This window comes from Diadema antillarum, unplaced genomic scaffold (assembly GCF_040938485.1).
Source record: "Diadema antillarum isolate AM-2024a unplaced genomic scaffold, OU_Dant_1.0 seq00000932_RagTag, whole genome shotgun sequence".
Taxonomy (NCBI): Eukaryota; Metazoa; Echinodermata; class Echinoidea; order Diadematoida; family Diadematidae; genus Diadema; species Diadema antillarum.
In genome coordinates this window covers 743584-768136 of record NW_027271783.1, presented here as the reverse complement: position 1 = coordinate 768136, position 24553 = coordinate 743584, and the positions used below count along the sequence as shown (strand labels likewise).

General features: G+C 39.0%; 1 pseudogene; it reads right to left on the bottom strand.

The window, feature by feature from the left end:
- Window positions 1-916: 916 nt before the first annotated feature.
- LOC139741528 (calcyphosin-like protein) lies at window positions 917-24553 on the bottom strand (annotated as a pseudogene).

The window sequence follows — 24553 nt, the reverse complement described above, 5'->3', positions numbered from 1 at the left end:
CCCTATTTGGAAGTTATTGGTTAAAGGCAAATAGCACTCACCCCATCAGACTTTATACCGGTATGAAAGCCACTGCCTGCATTTCGGGTTTAGTACGCAGTTCCTTGTGAAAGGAGGCATTTCTGATCTACAATTGTATGTCTGCGCTAAAATGAGTGAATGCTACTCATATATTATTTCAGTAAACATCTGATCTACCAGATGTATATTTGCACTCCCAAGATGTATCGTCTTTTGTCTTAATTTCATGTTCAGAATGATGACTCAGTTGATTACATGCACCTGTAAAGCAAATGTAAGCAAATGTCAGAATCAGATTGCTTAAAGTGAGGAACAATACTTGACATTTCAGATGTTTTGTTGAAGATACAACACACATGTAGCACCTTTATCTCTTTCAATTCCGAATTTAAAAAAAGTTCCTGCATGTTCCTGAAAAAACACAATTTCTTTGGGAAATGAAGTATGTACACATGACAGATATACTGGACAGTACGCTTGCCATTAATACACGCATACATGTATGTACCAATACAACCATGGTTTGTTTCGAGGATTGTTTTTCCCTTTCATGTGACATGTGTTTACGGAACAGCTGAAAAACTAAAGATGTTCCTGTGGATGACGCTTTCACAAATTTCACAAGATGCCAAGATTCACCAAAGTAAAATGCATGTGACAAATTCTGTCAACACAATGCACTGAATGCCACAACAATGTTGCACACAACCATGGTCAACAATTTGAAAAAGTTGCATGCTGAGAAAAAGGCCTTCCGCTCAAATACGCAAAAGGTTAATGCCGCAAATATTTGTGGTTTTACAATACTTGGCATTCTCCTTTAAAAGATCACAGCTTCTTGGAGCAAACAAAGAGAACCCTTGCAGAAACTGCGTTTACATGAAATGTTGCATTTGCTACTTCAACAACACAGTTCTGTACAATCAGGAATTTATAATAATTACAAAAATCATTGAAGCATTACATCAAAACAGGGGCAAAATTGGTGGATAAATCCTGCATGTGCACACAGCATGGACAATCTAAACTATACATAGTCCTACAGAGCATTTGTAAAAGATCCTTTTTATTATAGCATTTTTCTACTGCATTTTGAAATGACGAGAAGAGATGGAACACCAGTGATGGGTGACGGCTTCTTGCCTGGCGTACCAGATTCCAGCTGAAGTTGTGAAACGGGTCTCACAGCTGAAGAACTGTGAAGAAAGACGTCGAACAACAATAAAATGTTTTTAGTTAATGTTGCCATGGGAAGCCAGTACAACCTAAATCAGTGACTATAAAGTAAGAAGGAATTCAATAATAGTTACACATTTAACTCCATGCTTTCAAATAAAGTAGAGGAACAGTTGAAGGGATGATATATAATTTTTCTTGAAATGAGGCTTTGGGTTTCCAGCTTTATCTGAGATTATGAGAAACCTCTTCTAAAATGTTAAAAAGCAGGCAAATTTAAGAAGAATTCGAAGTTTATTCAGTGAAAATTACATGTAGTTCTAAATAGGCTGCAACATCCCAAACAAAGAGGCCCTAATGAAAGGCGGGATGCACGTTTTATCAGGACCACTTGTTTTACTTTATGTTTTTGATGTCAGCCATTTCAAAGCCAATTTTCATCAAAATAATAAACTTTTCATTCCTCTTAGAACTCATTGGTTTCTAATTATCATTATCATACAAGTTAAAACCTGAATCCCCATCTCAACCAAAATTATATACCATCTCTTCAAAGGAAGTAAATTTGACATTAAAAGACAAAACAGTGAAATGATAGGTGGTGGAGCCTTGTAAATCAGACCTAACTCTATTCATGTAATACATTTTGTCATTCCATCATATGAATACATATACCTTCTAATCAATCAAGTCACTCTGAAAAGATGTGTTCATAAACAGTATACAATTTTCTTGTTCCAGCATATTATTCCACATGCCCTCTTGTTTCTGAACATATAGCAAATTATACATTCACAGCATATTCTGCAATTCATTATGCAATATAATAACCCCTATATTTGTAGAATTAGAATCAAGCAGAAACTGTAAAAATCAGAGTAGAATTAGCGATCATTAAGACAATATTGAAGGCAATGATCTTGTCAGAACAAGTACACTTGTACCTTTACCTGTAGCAATACCTTTAATTTAATCCTTTGGTCCTTTAAAGGGAACCCAAACCCAAAGAGCAATGTGGATTTAGTGAAAGCAGCAACATTAGTAGAACACTATCACATCAGTGAAAGTTTGATGAAAATCAGACAGTCGATGGAAAAGCTACAAATTTTTTACATTTTGGTGTTGGAACCGCTGGATGAGGAGACTGCTAGAGGTTATGACATATGAGTGGACAACTCTATAAAGAAAACATAAAGGGAATTCTACAAAAATTCACTTTTCTAGCACGATGAAAGAGCACTTGACTAACCGCTCTCAGAAAGCAGGGGGAATAATTGCTACCCTTAACATATAATGTCAGCATCAAGGAGACGGAATGTGTAATTTTCTTGAAAAATGAATTTTTGTGGAATTCCCTTTTTATTTTCTTTACACACTGTATATTGTTGTCCACTCATACATCATAACCTCTAGTAGTCCCCTCATCCAGCGGTTCCAACACCAAAATTCATAACTTTTGCATAGATTGTCCAATTTTCATCAAGCTTTCACTGATGTGTTCTACTGATGTTGTTGCTTTCACTCAATCTACAGTTCTCTTCGGGTTTGGGTTCCCTTTTAAGTGCCAATTGACACAGAACACCCTGTAGGATTATACACAACGTCCAAAGTCCCTGGCGCAGAAAGGATTAAACTCACCTCTTTTGACATACCATCTGCATATTATGCTTTAGACGGTTGACCCTTGACCTCCAGCTGCTTACAGCTTCCATGCATTGGTCATCATTGTGATGAAGTAGATATCCGTGTCAATGCTAGCGCTGACTGCGCTGTAGTAGTTGAGAAATTCTTCCTTTGTCACCTGCAACAAGAAAAAGATATTTTGTTCGCTGGCTGGAATTCACAACATAACTTTTAATGTAGTCCAAAGACTCAGATTGTAATGGCAATAAAAAGCTTTTGTTTTTTGCAATGCACCATCTTTGCTGGACGAGAAGGCTGTGACAATTTGCGATAAAACAGCACTGGAATGATGTTGAGAAACAAAATTCCATATATTATTATTTTCATTTTGCCAGCATTATGAAAGATGCCTTACCCCCTTCAGAAGACGGTGTGAATGATATTACTCAAATTATATGTTTATAGTAACAAGTTAAAGGAATATACAATGTATGCATACTTTTCATGTGAAATTATGTTTTGTGGAATTCTCTTATTTTCTTTATCATTCCAAGGGCGCGTTCGAGCGCTCTCCTAAAGTGAACTGTACCGTACCGTACCGCGCTACAGGAGCGTTCGAACGCTCCTAAAGTGTACCGTACCGTACTGTACCGAGCCAAAAGTGGACCACTTCCCGATGTGCTCCAAAAGCGTACCAAAGCGTACCAAAAGTTCGTTGTAAACCATGCGCGTATCATGCGCATACGTCACAATGCAAAAACATCATTCTCTTTGTTCGGGACAGCTGTAAGTAGGTCAAGCGCAAGGTGAATGACCTTCTTGCTACAAACAAGCGTGAACTTTTCTAAAAATAACTCGAGAGGTACGCTTTCTCCACAGAGCATTCGAACGCTCCCAAACTGGCACAGTACGGTACGGTACGCTTTAGTTCAGTTCGCTTTGGTTCGCTCTAGAGCGCTCGAACGCACCCCAAATGTGACATGAATGGATGCAACCTTTCATATATGTACAGCAATGAAAGGACATGGATTTATCCACATCTTTTACAGAAATTCTTATTGAAGTGTCCAATTTCCTTCAAGCTGAACAGCTGTGTTCTTCTAATTTTGTTTGGTGTAAATTCTCCCCCACCTCCTTTTTTTTTTCTTTTTCTTTTTTTTTTTTTGGGGGGGGGGGTAATACATTGTACACAAAAATTTGCATAATGATAATACTTGAAACATATGTTAGTAACAAGTTTCAAGGAATATACATACAATGTACGTGTACTTTTTATTTGAAATTATATTTTGTGGAATTCTCTTATTTTCTTTATCATTCCAAATGTGACATGAGGAATAGATGTTCATGTACTAGTAACCTTTAATACAGCAATGAAAGAACATGGATTTATCCGCATCTTTTACAGAAATTCTTATTGAAGTGTCCAAGTTCCTTCAAGCTGAACAGATGTGTTCTTCTAATTTTGTTTGGTGTAAATTCTAGCCCCCCCCCCCCCCCCTTTTTTTTCTTTTTTTTTTTTGGGGGGGGGGAGGGGGGGAGGTAATACATTGTAGACAACAATTTTCATTCATATTGACCAACCCTGAAGGGCACATCTTATACCATCTTATTATCTGAGCTAGGACTATGCTGGATGTGTTGAAGACAATTATTATGGGCCTGCCTACACATGCAATGTCTGGTTGGATTTTTACTATATATTTAAAAGTAGAAAAAGAACGGAAAAGCACCTCAATTTGAGCCTCACTATTCAGTCACATTTACTCACAGCTCCACTACCATTCTTTGTTAGAACAGATTTTTTTTTTCTTGTTAATTAGGCACTGTCACATAATAGGAAGAAAAAGTGCCTTTTTACTTGTGCAGTGCATCACAACAGTAAGTGTCATCCACATTACAGATGAATTAGCAAGCCATTTAGGTTCAGTACTCTGTGAAAGTGACCTTGAGAAAAGTGAATCTAGCCTTTAGAGAGTTCCATTGTCAAATAGAAGTGGACAAGTGAATTATCCTGCATCCATTCAAAAGAGAAGCAGGTGATGCATCGCCATAGCAACGATGCACACTCTTCCATGCAACCTGCAGTGCGGGGTGCAAGCCTTCAAAACAAATTATCATTTGAAGGGACTGGATCCGTGATAATGAATAGGGCTTTTATACATTAACAGTTATGAAGCAGTGCAACCCCTTGGTAGGAGGGGGAAAAAAACCCTCAGTATGGTACATGAACATTTGGAACTTGCCTGCATGCATCAATTACCTTTACATCCAGAATAAAAGATCTTTACAATGTAATTTCGGCATTACAATTATCTTCATCAATCGTGGATCTACAATATATCAAACAGGAAAGCAAAATTAAATACAAAATAAAATCACCCTCCCCGATTCTAGTCTGCTTTCATATGGCAAGAATGCCTATTTTGAAACATAATTCTAGTATAATGTATTAACTTCACTACAAGTCACAATATCAAAAATTTGCACAAATTGACATGTTCTCTTTCATTTGCAAATGCCCTTCATGATAACATTTGACAACAAAAGACCAGTTTAAGACAATGAGAGACATGAATAAAATAGGGGAAAAAAAGTATTTGTTCTCTTAATATCTCTTCATTACCTCTAAGAAAAACAAAGTGGGAAACTAAAGGGGCAAAATAAGAATTTTCCGTCAAGTCAAACTTCAACTGACATAGGGAATAAAAACCATAAAGATGGTTAAATGACCAGATTTTCTTTATATTTCTTTCAAACTAGTGATTTAAAATCCATGCGACAATTTCAATCGTCGAACCAAACATTATTTACAATTTCCTAATTCCAAAAAAAAGCTCAAATATGTACCATTTTTGTTAATCATTACTTCTCTTATTTCATTTGAATATAGATTTGACATAAGATGCTTTTCATTTTCCTCCATTATTTTTAGCATTCATTGGTCTTTCAGGCTTTAAAGATATCATAGAGATCAAAGGTTTGTTTTTGCAACTTAATTCATGTTTCTTTTTGTGTGAAATTTGTTGTTTGTTTTTATTGTTCTATGGAAGAGCACATACACATGAATGACAACTTGTTCAGTTTTGCAATTTTTACTTTTGTGCCCTGGAATAGAAAAACAATGGTGTTCACTCATGCGTAAAGTTTCCCTTTTTGTTGACCTACCAGGTTGATAGCCAATTAAATTACCTTCAATATGGTATATAATACATTAGCTTTCAGCCAAATGTTCTATGAGAAATCTAAACTTGGAAAAGCGTTTGCTTTCTTTTTTTTTGGGTGTACACATACTGTGTATGTATATCACCACAGAAACAACTTTGGGGTTTACAGGCTGTGTACAATCTGTAGCAGGAAGAAGCTAATCCAAGGCACAATATCAAGTATCCTGCAAATACATGTAGTTTTGCAGGTAGAAACTGTACACTGTCAAAAAGGCTATCAGAAGATTGGTTTTCCATCAGCCAGATCAGAGGAATCTTACCAGCACCCATGTACACTGTAATTAAGATGTCTTTGGATAGAAAACTATCATTGCACATTGTACAGGCATGTCAATGGAACTCCATAATAATAAGACAAAATGAAACTTAGTACATGTAATATTAAAGAAATGACACTAGTAAAATTACAATGCAAAACTAGAAATGTCGCTACAGCGACTGGTTATACCCCCGCCAAACAACATTTCATAAGCTTTGGTCAAAAAACTGAGGAAGTAGTTAAATCCGCAAGATCTTTCCTTGATCTTCTGCCATTAATATGCCGTTACCATGGCAACGTACTTTCGGGTACTGTCGAAAAATGCGTCTTGCACATCTACAACCAAAGGCACACATCTGTACCAAGTTTCATGGAAACTGGGCAAAAACTGAGGAAGTAGTTTGCAACACAAAATTTTCCATCATTTTGGCTCATAATATGTGAGCTGTTACCATGGCAACATACTTTTTGTCACTGTCAAGAAATGTGTCATGCTGACCTATATCCTAAGACAAACATTCAATATGAATTCCATGAGAATTGGAAGAACACTGATGAAGCAGTTTTGCCATGAAGCATTTTGCCCTATATTTTACCAATAACATGCCGTTACCATGGCAACACTTTTTGCCACTGCGGAAATATGTGTCTTGCACATTAACATATTCAGATGAACATCTGTACCTAATTTCATAAAAATTGATCAAAAACTGTGGGAGGAGTTCGCGACGCAAGATTTGTACCCATTTTTGCCCATAATATGCCGTTACCATGGCAACGTACTTTTGGGTACTGTCAAAAAATACGTCTTGCACATCTACAACCCAAGGCACACATCTGTGCCAAGTTTTATGGGAATCGGTTGAAAACTGAGGAAGTAGTTCGCGACGCAAGATTTGCAACGGACCGACCGCCCGACCGACCGCCCGACCGTCCGCTGATTCCTATATACCCCCTTCAAACTTCGTTTGGCGAGGGTATAATAAGAATCTCAGCAGGAACAGACAAAATGTGTCTGTTCTTGCAATGTGAAATGAATTAAAGAATGCCAATCAAAATTTTAAAAAAAATACTTCCACGTACATGTATGTAGCCACCAGTGGGCTCTAATGAACATCCAATTTCATTTTTAACAACGGTTACATGAACAAGCATATAACTGAGACAAAACCATAATGACTGCAAGAAAGAAGATTTTCCAGTACACTCTTGCAGCTTCAAGTCGTTCGCTAAGCATGCTATGCATGATGCATTCAATATGGACTAGAAGCACTGCACAGACCAATGACAGTCCTTTCATTTAAAAGATCAAATTATGATTCAAGTGTGTGGGCACACTATGCCTTTAATTTTGTGTGCATCACCCTATCTATCTACCATATACACACTGTATTACAACCAGTGCAAAAGGACTCACAGCCATGAAAGTTGAGTTACTGGAGAATGTTATTACCATCAAATTGTTGTTTTTGACACAAACTTTACCTCATTATATTCAATCAAGCCACAGCAAGCTTGGCATGCTGTCTTCCAGTGCATTGTACAGTATGTGTATCACTTGAAACAGCATACGGTAAAAAGTGGATATTTTGCCCAAGTAATTTTTTACGCTTGGCTGGGTAAGATGAGTCTCAAATCTTTTTGGTTCAGTGGAATCAGAACATCAACTACTGGGACATACGGCAAGTGCAAATATTTGCATGCTTTTATTTTGGCATGAGTTTCTGGTTGCACAAAATGTCAACACCAAAAATATTTCCACTTTTGGTCAATTCCATTGTGACTTATTGGACAAAGTGACAATTTTTGGCAATTTCAAACCAGTATTTTGAGAAAATAGTTGCATCAAATGCATTTTTCTCAATTCACGGTTAGATCCATCATATCACAGTTTATGAAAACACCATACTTAGTTTGAAAAGTATCATTGCATTACGTACAGCAACGAAAAATTGCTGTAGTGACTTATGGGACATCTGAGGACCACCGTTTTTCATGTGGGAAAGTAAGTTCTGAAATATTCTTACACACAGAGACTCTGGAAAGATATTTTCTTTCCTGAAAGTAGCAAAGGGTTGGTGCTTACCCTGAGCCAAGTGGTATGAATATCTACTCATTGGTACAGTAGCAGGATAGGGAAAACCAGTGTGACTGATGGGACACAAAAATGTGACTTATGGGACGCTATCAACTACCACATTTTGAGATTGAGAGAATAATATTTACTGATGCCGGAACAAGTTCTAGAACATCATAAAACCAATCTATGACCAAAGAACATTCAGAAAATAAGCCATCTGAGAATTACACAAGCTGTATTATGGTCATAATAGTGTATCAGAAATGATACATAAATTCTGCACAAATTGGCAATTTTCATGAAAAATGAAGGTTTTTCGGACATAACTCCACTCCACGTTCACCGATGTTCACAAATGAGGTATCAAAATATCCGTTGTGAAAGGCTGCTTTGAGTAAACAATACCAGATCATCTAATTAAGCTTGATTAATCATCTATACTCAATAGTTTGATTATCATAAAATGCAACCTTTCCGTGGAATTGACCTTTTACATTACTAGAAGTTTGTTTGCAAATCACAATCACACAGTTACAAGTTGTAGGCTAGGTATTACAGTGTGTATTACAAGGTTACTCAACGACAAAACACTAAATGAATGTCTGTTTTCAAACTTTCACGATTTTCCAAATGATGTTTGTCCAACTCTGACATGAAATTTCATCTGTTTGTTGCAATGCTTTCACTCAGCATTCCGAAAACAAAGAAAGACTCGAACCTGATGTTTCAAACGGCCTTGAAAAAGATGCCCTTTTCATGTCGAGCCCGCTTCAAGTTCGCAAACAAAAAAGGAAGTACACTTGTACATTGTACACTGTAGTGTGTGCAGTGCAAATGATTAGATGGTGACAATAAATTAATGAATGACAGAAGTAAACAAATCTAGCACAATCATATCTTTAGAAGCAACTTACAGGGTGAGGAAAGAAAATTTTGACTTCACACAGCAAGGAGTGGAACTTGAGGACATTAATGCTAATTTATAGGTTAGTGTACATCATATATTATGTCTTTAAACACAGCACAGAACGATATCTCCAATAGGAAAAGGTGAAAATTTGACATTGAGGTCACAAATGATTTTACATGGCGCACAGCAAATATAACTTTAGTAAGTTTGCAGAGGAATAAACTGAAAGGAGAAGAGAAGAGAAGAGAAAAACCACTCAAGAGCAAAAGAAATCCTAGATCTATTACCTTTGCCATCAAAGTTAATCTGAAACAAGTGGAAATGAGGCAGTACACTATTTATAGCACCTTTTGACAGTAAACATGCATGTGAATTTATTGTGATATCAAAGGGAAGAACTACAGAAACAAGAAGGGAGCTCTGGCAATACTACGCACTCAATTTAGTCCTAAACTCACTGGGAGCAGTTTTACATACTATCAACTTCATACCTCTGTTCAGCATATAAAGAAATTAATATTGAGTAATATCAATTATGACGCGATAAAAAAACATCAAAACAGAATGTATCTACTGCCAGAGAAAATGCATTTTTGACTGGTTCATGTTTCACGACACTTAAAACATGTAGGTGCATATATGTACAAATACATGTACATACATTGTACAGCTATAGAAGTACAATTGACACTGGAATGGCAGGGGGTATGTTTCCTATATGAGTGTATTCCCACTGTGTGCCACACAGCCAAATTTGGTCTCTATAAAGCATGCTGTCAGCCACAGGTACAATACATTGTACCTTTTGCCCTGAATTCATACAGGCAGCTTTATAAAAACCATGGACATAAAACAAGTGCAAAATGCAATTTTCATATGCACAGCCTGTTGCTTACATTTGTACAATTAGATGTCTGTTGGCATCTGGTCATCTATGTGTGTATGCGTTTGTAGTGCACATTATAATTATATATAACTATACATAATTATATTATAATTATATATAATTATCTGCAAACTAAATTGAAATCACCTTGGTTATTTCCAGTCATAGTCTAGACTGAAGATTTTTTATTTTTTTCTTATTTTTTATTTTTTTTTTGGTCCTATTCTGTTCTATGAAGGACACATGCAATAACAGCCATGGACATTTAATATCTAATATTATTTACAGGCAGTTGTAGAATACAAACCTTGCAGGCACACTGCTATCATATCATGCAGTATAAATGGGACTGAAAGTCAGTATGAATAGATGTTTTTCAAATTCATGAATTTCTTCCGTCGAGATGTTTTCATTGCAACTGATTGACAAATTGCCCTACATCGACGTAAATAAGCACTGAATTGATCAGTGTTTTAGTAGTAGCCATGATAAAAAATCATGGGCGTACATACTCGAGCAGGATTCGAACCTACGACCTCCTGATCACCGGACAGGCGTCATCTCCACTAGACCACCGAGCTTTCGCCCGAAAGCAAGTGTTGGTTCTATCCTTATAGCGTGCAGCGGGTACTGCTTTGTTATTCAAATTCATGAATTTCTTCCGTCGAGATGTTTTCATTGCAACTGATTGACAAATTGCCCTACATCGACGTAAATAAGCACTGAATTGATCAGTGTTTTAGTAGTAGCCATGATAAAAAATCATGGGCGTACATACTCGAGCAGGATTCGAACCTACGACCTCCTGATCACCGGACAGGCGTCATCTCCACTAGACCACCGAGCTTTCGCCCGAAAGCAAGTGTTGGTTCTATCCTTATAGCGTGCAGCGGGTACTGCTTTGTTATTCAAATTCATGAATTTCTTCCGTCGAGATGTTTTCATTGCAACTGATTGACAAATTGCCCTACATCGACGTAAATAAGCACAGTGCTTATTTACGTCGATGTAGGGCAATTTGTCAATCAGTTGCAATGAATAGATGTTTATAGTTAAAAGTAATCTCTTAATATCTCAAGTGGATATACCAAGAATTTAGTGACACATTATATGCAATTCCACAAGATGTTCAAGCTAGCTTGAGGAGTTAAATGAAATATCTAGAGCAGAAGACATTTCTTTAATATATTCATTTATTTATTTATTACATTATCTATTTCAACAACATCAGATCTAAACCATTCAGGAATTCATCAGGAGTGAAGTTTAACAAGTTTTCATGAATCAGTGTTATCAGTACTAGTAACAATATGGGGCCTTTAAACAAGCTTAAAAGCTTTGCCTGTACATGTTGCTCCTCCACCTGCTGAAGTACTGTGAAACACAATATTTTTCGCAGCATGAAATTCTCGCTAATTGGAGCTGACAGCCTTTTACACGGCATAAAATTTTCGCTAATTGGAGCTGACGGCCTTTTCCACAGCATAAAATTTTCACGAGTTACCTCTATTACCATTAAATGCATATAGTGTAGACAAGAACTTTCGCGTGCATTCTAATTTTGCGAATCTCGGCTCTCGCGAAAATTCACAAAATTAAAATGCACAAGAACATTCCTCGTTTTACAGTACCTCGGCCGATTTGAATGTATGCATCGCTGTGGAAGCAAGCACAGGTTCTCACCTTGCCATCCGCATTGTTTGGCTCTTCAAACGACTTGAGGTACTCCTCAAACACCCGTGCTTCCTCCCATTCCCCGTTTTTGTACTTGGGATGCTCTCTGGCATTGTAGACCCTTTCAGGTCCTTGACCGTCACAACACCATCCCCAGTCTTGTCCATCTTGGCGAAAGCTTTGTCAACGTACCTTTGCGCGACTCGGACATTGCAGGCTGGATTTTTTTTTTTTTTTAATGAAGAGGAGAGTCAACAGAACATACGTTAAACTGCTGTACATACTGACTCAAACATTTTTTAGTTACATTGTATGTCCAATGCTGTAAAGACAAAAAGAGCAGGAAGACGTGATACCACAGCCATTAAAATAATTGAATAACACATACCAAAATTATCAACAACATGATAGTAAATTCACTGATTCTTAAAGCCCTCAACATTTTCACTAAGTTGGGGCAGGTGTCATTTCTAGCCAAAATTCCCTACATGTATTGTTTGTACAGATTTTATTTTTTTTTTCTCACTTTTGCATATAATACAATACATTGTAAACCGGGTAGTTCCTACTGTACATGTATGTATGCAAGTATGTACAGTGTAATCAGGGCTGCACACTACACTCAATTTTTCTACTGGTCCGACCTGTCTGTCAGACCAGTAGGTACTCCCGTTCCCCTCCCCCCCCCCCCCCCCCCCACCCCCCGGCCCCTTTCTTTTAAAATACTGGTCCAACAGTGGTGATTTTTACCTGTCTGGACCACTAGACCAGTGCCAGTGTGCAGCATTGGTGTAGTTTTCCTGTTTCAACCCTTTCTTGCAAGATTTTGATTCAAGTAGTATGGGTTGCAAAACATTACAATAATTATGTGAAAAGGCGAATCTTAAACTCTAAAACTACACCTGTAAGTACATGTATATTTAGTGATTCCAGAAAGAGCAGAAGAAGGCATCACACAAGTTTGTGGAAAATCATGCAATCCTTTCAAATCTCTCAAATAAGGAATCTATATAAATGCAATACAAAATCAAGTGTTCTTTCAATTTCTGCCAGCAGAGCAATAGTATAAGAAATACACTTCCTTTTATCATTCTACTAGTATGACAATTTGGAACTCTTGTCTTGTACTGTCCTTATTCGGTGATGGTAACCCAAAAATGTCCAAATATCCATATCTTTTGAAAGGACTACCGGTATTCAACTTTCCTTGAACTTTACTGATGTCCGACTGACATTGCTACATTCCCTGAATCCACATTATTGTGGTTAATTCCCCCTTTTACATAATCAAATGCCATCATATGGAATTACAGAGCACATTACATGTAGACATCTAGCTGTGACATCAAAGGTTGAATATTATTTGTTACCCTCATGCTGTGGGCTGTTTATTCAGACTTTTACCAGTACCCATCTTTACCACTATCACTGGGAGAGGGTACTGTAGTTCATAAGTGTTTGCATATTTAAATCCTCCATGAAATCATACGTCACAACATAAAAAACACATATGAAATGTAAAGGATCATTCTCCCTACCCGGACTCCCAGCAAGAATTCATCGAAGCTCAGCGATCCACTTCCGTCCTTGTCAAAGTAGGCAAAGAGCTCCTTCTGCTTCTCTGGAGTTAAAGTCACTTTAAAGTCTGTGAGACCCTCACAGAATTCCTCAAGGTTAAGGTTTTTGTTACCGTCATCATCCATGATTCGAAACTGCCTACAAAAGGAATCCATTACATGTAGGTAACGTTAGGCAAATTATGCACACAAAATTGTTCATGTTATGAATCACTACATTAAATGTCGCAAGAACAAAATTCAGTGCCTTATAGTATACATGTAGATGCATCAATTTTAAAAAAAAATCATATTTATTCTAAGGAAATCAATATGATTAATAGTGGACTTACGAAGTTCATCATGTACAGCTCTGTAGTTTGACTTGGTATGAAAATTTAGGGATAATACAATCAATTATGCAAATTAGGTTGTGCTCTATCCAATTAATATATGAGATGAGATGTCCCATTATATGTAACAAAATGAGAACATTCGAGTAAGGTTTTTTTTCTCTCTCTCTCAAATCAACATGTTAAGGCTAATGGAATGATATTATGGGAAGTTATTGCTTACAGAAGTTGAAACCATCTACAAAAAGAGAAAATAGAAATACAGAAATAATAGTTTTCATATAAAGGAAATTGAATTAAATATGTAACGTCTATACGTTTATATGGGACATCCCCATACACATTATGTATATTGCAGGTGAATGTGCCAGTAAGTAGCCACACGTACAATGTAGCTACACCAGGCTAGGAAGGTCTCTCAGTACACGAATGGTCAATGCTCCTGCAGAAGGCATCCTGATTTTGCAACCACTCTTGAGTAAATACTATTACATAGAAACTTGAGACAAATACAATACTTGACAGTTCAATTCCAAAGAAAACAAATGGGGGGGGGGGGGGTAAATACACATGTACACAATTGATGTAAATCAGCATTAAGTAGAGGACAGTGTACCCTGGTACTGGTGTTACATGTACATGTACAGTATACAGCTTGAATGAATTAAAGAGAAATGAATCCCAAATTTAGGCCTACGCCCTAAGATGGAGATTAAGTGACTGCAGCAAATTTAGAGGAAAATTGGAATTCTTGGATACATGCACATTGTATGTAGTCTCGGCTAACATCCCCAGTATTTGGTCATTTAAGCTTTTTTGCAATATTTTTCAAACTAAACTAATACATACATACGTCATATCTACAGCAACGTATGTGAAATACAGTTGAACCTCTCGTATCCGGACAAGACGGGACCGGGGCTCATCCAGATAAGGGATTTGGCCGGATACGGGAGACTCAATGCTTTCTACATGTACTACACATGTACTGATGTAGCCCATTGTAGATACATGTAGTATACCACGTGTAGTAATGTGTATACTGCAACCTTTTCATTGTTACACTCAGTAACAGACCCTAAAATAGAGGTTCGTTTTTGCAAGAATGAAATCATTTTCTTTTATAAGTTCTAGGGATGATTTACCTAATTAATTATGAAGAAATGTATCAAGTAGATCTTGAAAATAAACAGTACGAGTCGACGAAACTACGCTTCAAAATTCGATCATCACGGCTCGGCAAAGTCGACTGTAGGTCGCCATTGTTATGTGGTCTCCCTCTCTCTCTTTGTGTGTGTACTGTGTGTGAACAATTTCTGAGTGTTCAATTATCAATATCATTCATTGCTCAGCCAATGACTCAAAACAATGCATGTCTATCTAGTCATATCGACGGCTGTGTATGGACCTATATGTGGCAATGCGATATGAGAGGACTCGAGCGCATAATCTGTCCATGTTCTTGCGATGATATGGGGATGTTTGGGGATGTTAAAATGTCTGAAGGTAAGCAATTTGGAAGGGAATTTGATGAAATGTATGTTAATCATGTTAGAAGTAATATGTAATTCATGTGTGTTTGTGTAGGAGTTCTCAAGGAGTTGGGAATCCCCCTTTCCTCCAGTAATTATTTTTAAAAAAATAAAATCACGGCGAGATTGCGTCCGTATAATAGAGAGATCTGGATAAAGGGGGGCCGGATCAGAGAGGTTCAACTGTATATCAAATTTCTTTAATCTCAATTTTCATTTTGTTGATTATCACACAGAATTTCACAAGATCCCAAAATATATCACCTTGAAAATTCCCCAGAATACGGTCACCACGACCAGTATTCGGTCATGCGATATGCGCGTTCAAAGTCAGTGCGTGTTCAAGGCAGCTGAAAAATGCGCCGCACGCTACCTTGTTGGCGCAAAATTGCATCAGCGACGTTGCGGTGCCTGGTGACCGAATACTGGGGAATTGGCACATTGCATTCAACCCTTGTACATTGAGACACTGTATCGGCACATACGGAAATTTTGTTTTTCTTTTGCGTTTTTGAGGATACACTGTACCATCACACTCCAAGCTTGCGACAAGCAAAAAATCCCGCGAGAGAACGGCATATCCAATTTCTCGATTTTTAGCGTTTTAGGCGACCCGTATTCTTAAAACTGGGCTCAATCCACACACGCTTTTGGAAAGTAGCGCCGATTCTGCACTTTTGATGGTAAAATTTGGGATTTTGGATGGATTTTTGGAGGGGCCTAAGGGAGTTTCCTGTTGTGAATGAGTGTGCAAGTACAGTCTTGTATGTGCATTGATGTGATTTGCATATGTTGTGACAATTGAACTTACTGGCTGGTGACAAGTGATTAAGTGACCGAATACCGGTAGCTGACCGAATACTGGTACCCTTATCCTACATGTAAAACAAAACTATGGCTCGTCCTCGTACAGTATTTACAGCCAACAGGTAAACTCAGCCACTCGCGCCCTCATTACAAGTGGCCAAGTTTACCCATTGACAGTTAATTGCTACTTTTGCCTTGCCTCTGCCAAAAAGGGCTTGGCCTCGGTAAGTTGGACTCTTTGGCTGGAGAGAGAGATCATCCCGTATAATAAACCAATTTAAATTGTTAAATCCCACCCTCCATCAGTGTGTTTATTACCCTGTTTTAGGAGCAGTAGCTGTAGAAATTATATACCGTAGTTCAGTGAATAGGGAAAGTGCTCCTTTTGGGACAGCCACCCACATTACACTAGTAACGTTAGTAGTAGGATGGTAGATCCAATTACCAGACGCTTTTTTTCATGGCTTTGAATTCCGTACTCAGAGGATGAAATTTCGGCTAAAAATAACACCACTTATTCACAGACTCCTGGAAATTACGAATTCAGCCTACTTATGTCAATTGTTCGCTCCAGTTTTCAGAAAATATGTTTCAAACATACCCCTCCAAAAAAAGTTGTCTTTTTGCGCAGTGCAAAATCGCATTGTATTACCGGACACAATTTTCGCAATGAAATAATCGACGTCTTTTGCACCTAGTCCTTGCACCAGAATCACGATTTATCCCACAAATCACCATATACATTCTCATCGAGCGGATGACAAAGAAAAAATCGGCAAATGAGGCTCAAATTTCATATTTTACGGTTAAAATCAAACTATCTGTCTTGAACATTTCGAACAGTTCATTAAAACCTTGTGAGAAATCGACAACACCACAACTTCTATTTTACGTGCTTTGTCTATGGGAGCTGCATGCGCGGGTGACAAGTTGCGGGCCCCTATAGCGCACAACTATTCTGCATCGTTCGCGTTTGAGGACGATAGCTACAAATTTCCGATATTGATCAGTGAACTTTTGGTTCTATTGGAATCTTCAGCATTTTTCCTGCATGTGAATGGGATTTCATAGAGTTTCAGTCACGAAATGTGATTCAAACATGCATAAATATCAACTAATGACGAGGTGTGGGTCACTCAACTTTAAATTTGAGGTAAAATGTGAATTTCTTCGTGTTTTTACATTTCAATGTCGCTTTTTTTGCGATTTCGGTCCACACAAAGTTCTGTGAGGCTAGTCTATCATATTTGACACCATGTATTTTTGTTTGTTTGTTTGTCTGTCTGTTTGTTTTTAATGCAAAGTTTGTATAAAACCAATTATGAAAGTGGAAATAAATGAAATGAAATGTAAGTCTCACGCGTACAGAATGTCATTAGATCTAGTACGCAAAAATGAGCGTGTCCGGTAATACAGTACCATGCTTGCATATCTGACAGAGTGTCTTCTTCTTCTTCTTCCTGTTCAGTACAGTCCACCTTTGGTGTATTGTCGTACTGTTGGCAGGCATGGTGTGGAGGTGTTTATGTACAGTGCAGGTTAAAATGACTACATTTTCTAGAGTGCAGCTAAAAACATCCCATTCCCTTCTAGCGGAGTTGAATATCCTGCACCACTTGCTTAAACTGAGCTAAAGTGGTGCAGTTGAAGGTATCCTGGGGCAGAGCATTCCATAGTCTGGTTGTGTCTGGTTGTGTTACAGTAGTTGACCAGATAAGGTTCTACATGTATGTCTCATTCCGCGAAAAACTTCTCATTTATAACTAGAAAAGCACTCTGAGAGCGCAGACCTCCGCCAAGCAGCTACTTTGCACCGATGATCTTGTGAAGAGATTTTTCTCCTCTCCACCACTGGGGAAGTTCAAAGCTCTTTGGGCTCTTCCATAGAGATCGGTGATATCCATCGATAGATATACATGCTGAAAAAAATCGCCCGATAATATCCCAATATAGAAGCCTTTGTTATGTGATAAACCCTCAGCTGCACGGCGTGCCTCGCCCTAGCAGAAACTAGAGCACGCACTTTAGACAAGTGCAGGCATGCAAACCTCAAATACAATGTACGCGCAGCCTGAACTCCCAAGTTCATTGACCCTACCTGCCAAAATATTAAAAATCCTTCATAAATTCCCCAAAAATTCTCGGATCACTACCAAAAATTAATCGTTTGTTTCTTTTGTCATTCTCAACCAAGTTTCATCCCAATCCGTTAACTACTTTTTGAGTTATTTTGCACACGTACATACAAAACGGTACTTACGAGCTAACTAACGAACTAACAAACCAACCAACCGTAACGAAAACATAACCTCCCCCCTTGGCGGAGGTAATAATGACATTTGCTGGGTAAGTTTTTCAAAACTGACACAGCAAATGTCATTATTATGAATGAGAAGTTTTCGCAGAATTAGACATACTTGTCCGGTCAATTACAGTAGGTGCCTAACGGTTAGTCGGTTACAGTGGTGGGTCAGTGCAGATCTACATGTGTATACAACTCTAACACGTTACTAACTATACACAGCCCAGTCGCTGTCGCACAGCGTACTTTACAGCGTATGGTCGGGCTAACAAGTTGCCTAACAAAGTTAAAGTTTAACCTAATTACCTTGCTTGAGATAGCGTTCGTCATTCAGCACTAGATGGCGCTCTCGCGCATGTACATCGTTTTCTACACACGCAGTGTGCTCAGTTTCTGAGCCCATTCGCGACGATCGCTAGCTGTAGCAGTTATGACAGGGGTGCATTGATATCATTCTTTTCAAAAGTAATACGGCCGTACTGCAAACAACATGTTTGAATCACAAACCTGAACTACTTTTGCCATCCTGTATGTGGGTTTGCGTCTGCTACCTACCGCTAGTAGCCTGAGGAGGACGATCTGTTCGGCATGCTAAGTCAAAATTTCGCACTTATTTGTCGTGACCTTGGCTGTATTTTGTACTTAATCCACATTGCGCAAAATATGGCAGTATCGAAACTTCACTTTTTTCAAAATTGAAGTGTTTTCTGATTTTTTGAAAGGAAAATTTATCGAGCGCAAGTTAGCGCATGTGGCAAGAACGGTACACGAAATGGACCTTGCAATGCCTGTTTCAGTGAAATTGGCTGGCCCGATCGGAGCCCGTGAAGAGCTTCGCGGTTGCTGCCGCGGGCGTCGCTATGGCCGTATGGGTGTTGTGTGATTTATGACTGCCCGTGGACGCCGCGCGCTGGCTCAGCTCTCTACTTACGATGATCGGCAAATCAAAGCCGCTAGGGCCGCTAGCGGCCGCTAGGGCGCTCGCTACTAAATAATGGGAAAATCATAAACGCAAAAAGTTATTAAAATGCAAGATTTTTACAAGAAAACGAAAAAATTGGCTGATTTCAACACTTTTCATGTGTATATTACGTATCAAGGGAAGAGTTCCTTTTGTACCCCCCCGATAAATTGAAAAAAAAAAATAAGAAGAAAATATATTTTGTTACAAAACACATTTATATAGGTAGAAATAGTGGAAAAATTAATAAAATCCTACAAAAATGTAATAATAGTGATAATTTACTCACCAACTTCATTTCACGTAGGTGGGACTAACATTACGTATGCTGCTACAGTGCTAGCGATTAATCCTAACTTTTGTGCGCACTTTACAGCCAATTCGTTGTCGTGATCAAGTTAAAGCGATAATGCCTCGTCATTTCCTGAATTAAGCTCCTGGTGGACAGTAGTTTAAAAAAGAAAGATGAATTCTGATGTTAAACCAGATCGAGTCGTATTGCTAGCGAAATGCGATGGATGGACACCGTTCCACTGTACTGTGCCTACTGCTGCATACTGTGTGCGCGTGCATGCACGCATTGTGCACGTACCTACATCGCTCGTTTGAAGGTACTGTAATTAGCTCGCCCTTCACTCGCCACAAACTCGGCCGTGACCATGTACAAGTTGACAGTCACGATGTAAAAATGTTATTTCGATGGTTATGTTTACATAAGGCCAAGTAAAAAAAGAAAGCAGTTTCTCGTCCGGGTTTTTTGAGCAAGGCGATGAGGGAGGTCCTTACTATTTGATATCTTACTATTTTTTCGAGGATTGTCAAAATGAAAGTAATATGTGTTTCTCGTCCGGTAATTCTGAGAAAGGTAACGAGAGAGGGGTTTACTATTTTCTATATCCAATTTATGAAATGAAATATCACTCTGGTAGCTGTGTTATGAGAGACCAGGTCCCAAGTGTATGTCTTGCCTGCACTCTGTGCATTTTCAAACAAATAGATATATTATGTACCATACTTGAAACGAAACTTCATGCATGCAGAAATACATTTGCTTTTTCTTTCCACTACAGATGTCAAGGGAAAATGACCATCTTAATACTGGTATTTCTGATACCAGTGTACTTGCAATTCTGATGTATTGTGCTATTAATTGAAACAGGTATAAAACATGTCTTTCAACAAATGTACGACTGAAATTAATTCCATGATATTCAAAACACTGCTTTATTTATCATTTGTGTTTATGACTTTTTGAGTCCACACAGCTGATATGTATAGTTCTTCACAGTACAATAAATTGTAGCACATTCAACTGGAAACTAGCTTGTACAATTGCAGATGGATGTCAAAATGATACTGATGTGGCATTATAGCATTAAACATTTAAAGATGTTTCTTCATGTTCTAAAAAGACATTTGATAATCACTCATCATTTGGATGATGAATTATTGTATACCAAAACTACATAGATGTAGTAAAACATGTACCTGTGCAGGTAAGTCACATTCTCCCTTCATTTCTTCCATGGCCATCATTACAGTGATACCAAGAAGCAGCAGTGATATAAACAGCAAAATACAACGTGTAATGACAATTTCAGTTCACGCTCATCAAAACTGCTTATTACTTTTCAAAGTTTTGGCTATTAACATTCGTTTGTGGGTGTATTTTATTTGTTTGTTTTGTGTGTTTTTCCCTCGTGAAAGACGTAATGATTTCTTCGTATCGAACGTAAACTGCATGTTTACCGTAAATAAGCCATTCAGCTCAGCTCAGCTACGGCGCATTCGATTCATCGAACTTGCAGTAACCTCTTATAGGCAGGAGCACATGGCGCATTCCTTTAAACTTGAAAGTGAAGCCACGTGTTTGTACATCGGCGCTTCCACACACAGCGCGGCATTTTGCGATCATCGTTATAGCAGACTTTCCGATTCCAGTCAGGGGAAAAGGAATTGGAATACTTCGGAAAAGACTGATGTTTAAAATCTAATGAAATGAAAAAAGCCTGAAAACAACGCGTGATTATGTTTTCATAGTAAACGATAATTGGAAACACGGAACAGAGTACCGGTATCGCATCCGCTCACAAAGAAGCTCTCTTGAGAAGATGAAAGCATTCCACGTCCCCTGCTAGTTAGTGGAAGCTTCCATAATCATCCCAGCAAGTTTTTGGAGGTACATACTTGCACTTGTACACATTCACTGCGAGAAAGCAATCAATCAACGCTGAACATTGCGTAGTTTGGCATCTTTATCGTGCTGGTGACCAGCTCGATGCTTCGGCATGTGTCATAACGTTATGTTTAGAGCCTGTAGGCCTCATAAGTCGACGAGTTTAATTCAAAATAGCAAAAAGAGGGAGATTGAAAAAATACGAATTCTGGTGGAAAAATATGAATTTTGGAGCTGCTGAGTACTAATTTGTGCTTCCAAAGGTTGGCAGCTCTGGGCCCCGTTTTATGAAGAGTTAGAATTGATTATGAAGTCGATTTCAACTGTAAGTCTATGGCAGACTGTGTAGTAAGGAAAATTAAAATTGATTTATATCTTTTGATAAAACGGGGCCCTGGTATTAAAGCCGTTCGCTGTGCCCACGTGCGCTTGAGATCGGTTCTCTCCATCACTGCACTCCACGATTTTTTTTTCCAGCTCCAGAACGCGCGCATGCTATGCTGGCTGGCTGGTCTCCTCTATGACTAGTATGTGGTTACATCGCGCAATCAATCTAGCAGCACATGAAGGTACAACAGCACGAGAAAAATGTACAGAAGGTGCTCAACGTCCTGTCTACACCACGACGTACCGAGTGCGCTGTACATCACAGCCCAGGCCGCGCCCGCCCGCGCCCATCCAATTACAGTTCGACTGCTTTTTGTGGGTCATTCCTTCTTGCCGAGCTCGCAGTGTGAAATGCATGCGTTATTACATACGCACTACAGAAGCTACAGCTGTACTACAGCTATAAAGTAGAGGACGCAAGGCGTAATTAGAAATGAGACATCACGATTGGTAGGTGAATTGTCGATTTTTTTTTTCGGCGGCCGAAAAAATAGTAAAATATCAAAAAAGTCGATGCGGCAACTGAAAATCGATGCGAGCGGGGAGCGGGCTGGGACGAGAATTATGAATTTCTTGGTATTTTCAGCGCCATTTTGAAAATAGTAAATAGTAAAAAAATCGACGCGGCGGCCAAAATCGATGCGCGCGAGGACGAGAAACTGGTTTCTTTTTTTACTTGGCCTAAGAGCTAACAATTAGGGTTAGTGTTAGGGTAACGTTGATCGCAGAGTCCTAAGGTGACGCGTACCCGAAGTCCTAGGGTTAGGGTTAGGGTTAGTGTTAGGGTAACGTTGACCTCGGTGTCCTAGGGTGACGCGGACCCCGGTGTCCTAGGGTGACGCGGACCCTGGTGTCCTAGGGTGACGCGAACCCCGGTGTCCTAGGGTGACGCAGACCCCGGTGTCCTACGTGTAGGGTGACGCGGACCCCGGTGTCCTAGGGTGACGCGGACCCCGGTGTCCTAGGGTGATGCGGACCATGTACAGTTTGCGCAGAATGTGTATATTACAATTTTTTTTTGCTGGTGGTAAACTAAATAAAGGTTATGGAAAGTCTTCCCTTAAAAGGCATAACCTTTATTTTGTTTAATGTTGGTGAAAGGGAATAGTAATTTGTTGGATTAGGGCTAGGGTATAGCGATTTAGATGCTGCTGTCTCGTCAGACATCTTGTACCAGACTGAAATTGACTGAGGACGTGCGTGCGTACAGTACACACGTGTACTTTTAGACCAGACTACGTACAGTCTGTAAATGTCAAGTAGCGCCATCTACGACGAGCATAGTACAGAAACTACAGTTTTGATGCATTGTTTATTTGCCACAAATCACCTCCGCCTCGCAACTCATCGTGCAGCACGATTGTGAACGCACTGGGCTCAGATACTCATGATAGTGAGTTCGAGTCCCAGACCCGGCACTTAATTTCAGCAAAATGTTTTCTCTTTCTTATTATGTCATGTTTATCTTTTACAGGTTCATGCAGGAAGTCAACTGGAGATGGCAATCGTCAAACGGAGAGAAGGAGAAAGGGGAAAGAGAGGGAAGAGAGAGAGGGAAGAAGGAGACGGAAGAAAGAGAACAGAATAAGGGAATGAGAAAGGAGAGAAACATTTTTTCAACGTTTTTTTTTTTTTTTTTCTTCTAGTAATGACCCCCAAAAAATTCCACGCCCCATTTTTACTCAACCCCCATCAAAATGTCGCCCTCTTTTAGACAGTTAGGTAGAGCTCAAAATACGCAATCTTATGGGGGGGGGGGGAGTACAAAAGGAACTCTTTCCCGTATCAATCTACGGATAATTGATCTCATTTCATGGCTTGGTGTAGCGATACATCTGATTTTTATATGAAAAACGCTACTTGAGATATGCACGACAGATGCACGCACTCACTTTTGCCATTGGGTGGCTGTCCCAAAAGGAACTTTTGCCGTGAATAGTCTCTAGATATACGTCTAGATAGAATTTAATCTACATCTACATGTACACATTAGTACTAAATCTAACAGTTACTTTATATAGAATCTAACGACACGTTACAGGTAGAAATTGGCCATGGCCCATGCATTGATTGTATTGCCGACAACTAGTGTAGTGTGACACGCTCGTACAAGTCGTACCCGTATCCGTACGTGTCGTGGAGTCGTACCCATACTCCATAGCGTAGAGACTAAACCTGGCCTTTCCATTTAATCTTGACAAAGTCTTGCCCATGCTGCACAATACTTCTAAACATGCCCCTAAAACTACGAGAAATTCTAGTATTTTATTAGCAGATCTAATCTACTAACGAGGTTAGTACTGCCGTCGTTTGAAACTATGACATGTGGCCAGGCCATGCAGCTTGCAGGATCGAAGCTGTGCGTGACCCGTGATGAGCCCGGGGCCTCGCGTATGGACCGGAAGGGCGCAAGTACAGCTCTGCTAGAGGACAGTGCGGTTTCGGGACGACTATCACGACAAAACACGCATTTAAAAAAAAATGTCATTTACCTTCCCAACGATTTGATACCACCAGGACCTCGTTTTGCCAGGCTGGCTTTCAATTCTTGTAAAGCATCCATTCTTGAGCAGGATTTTTCCCCTATTTGCTTCTTCTGTATCTAGCTCGCACCAATTCACAC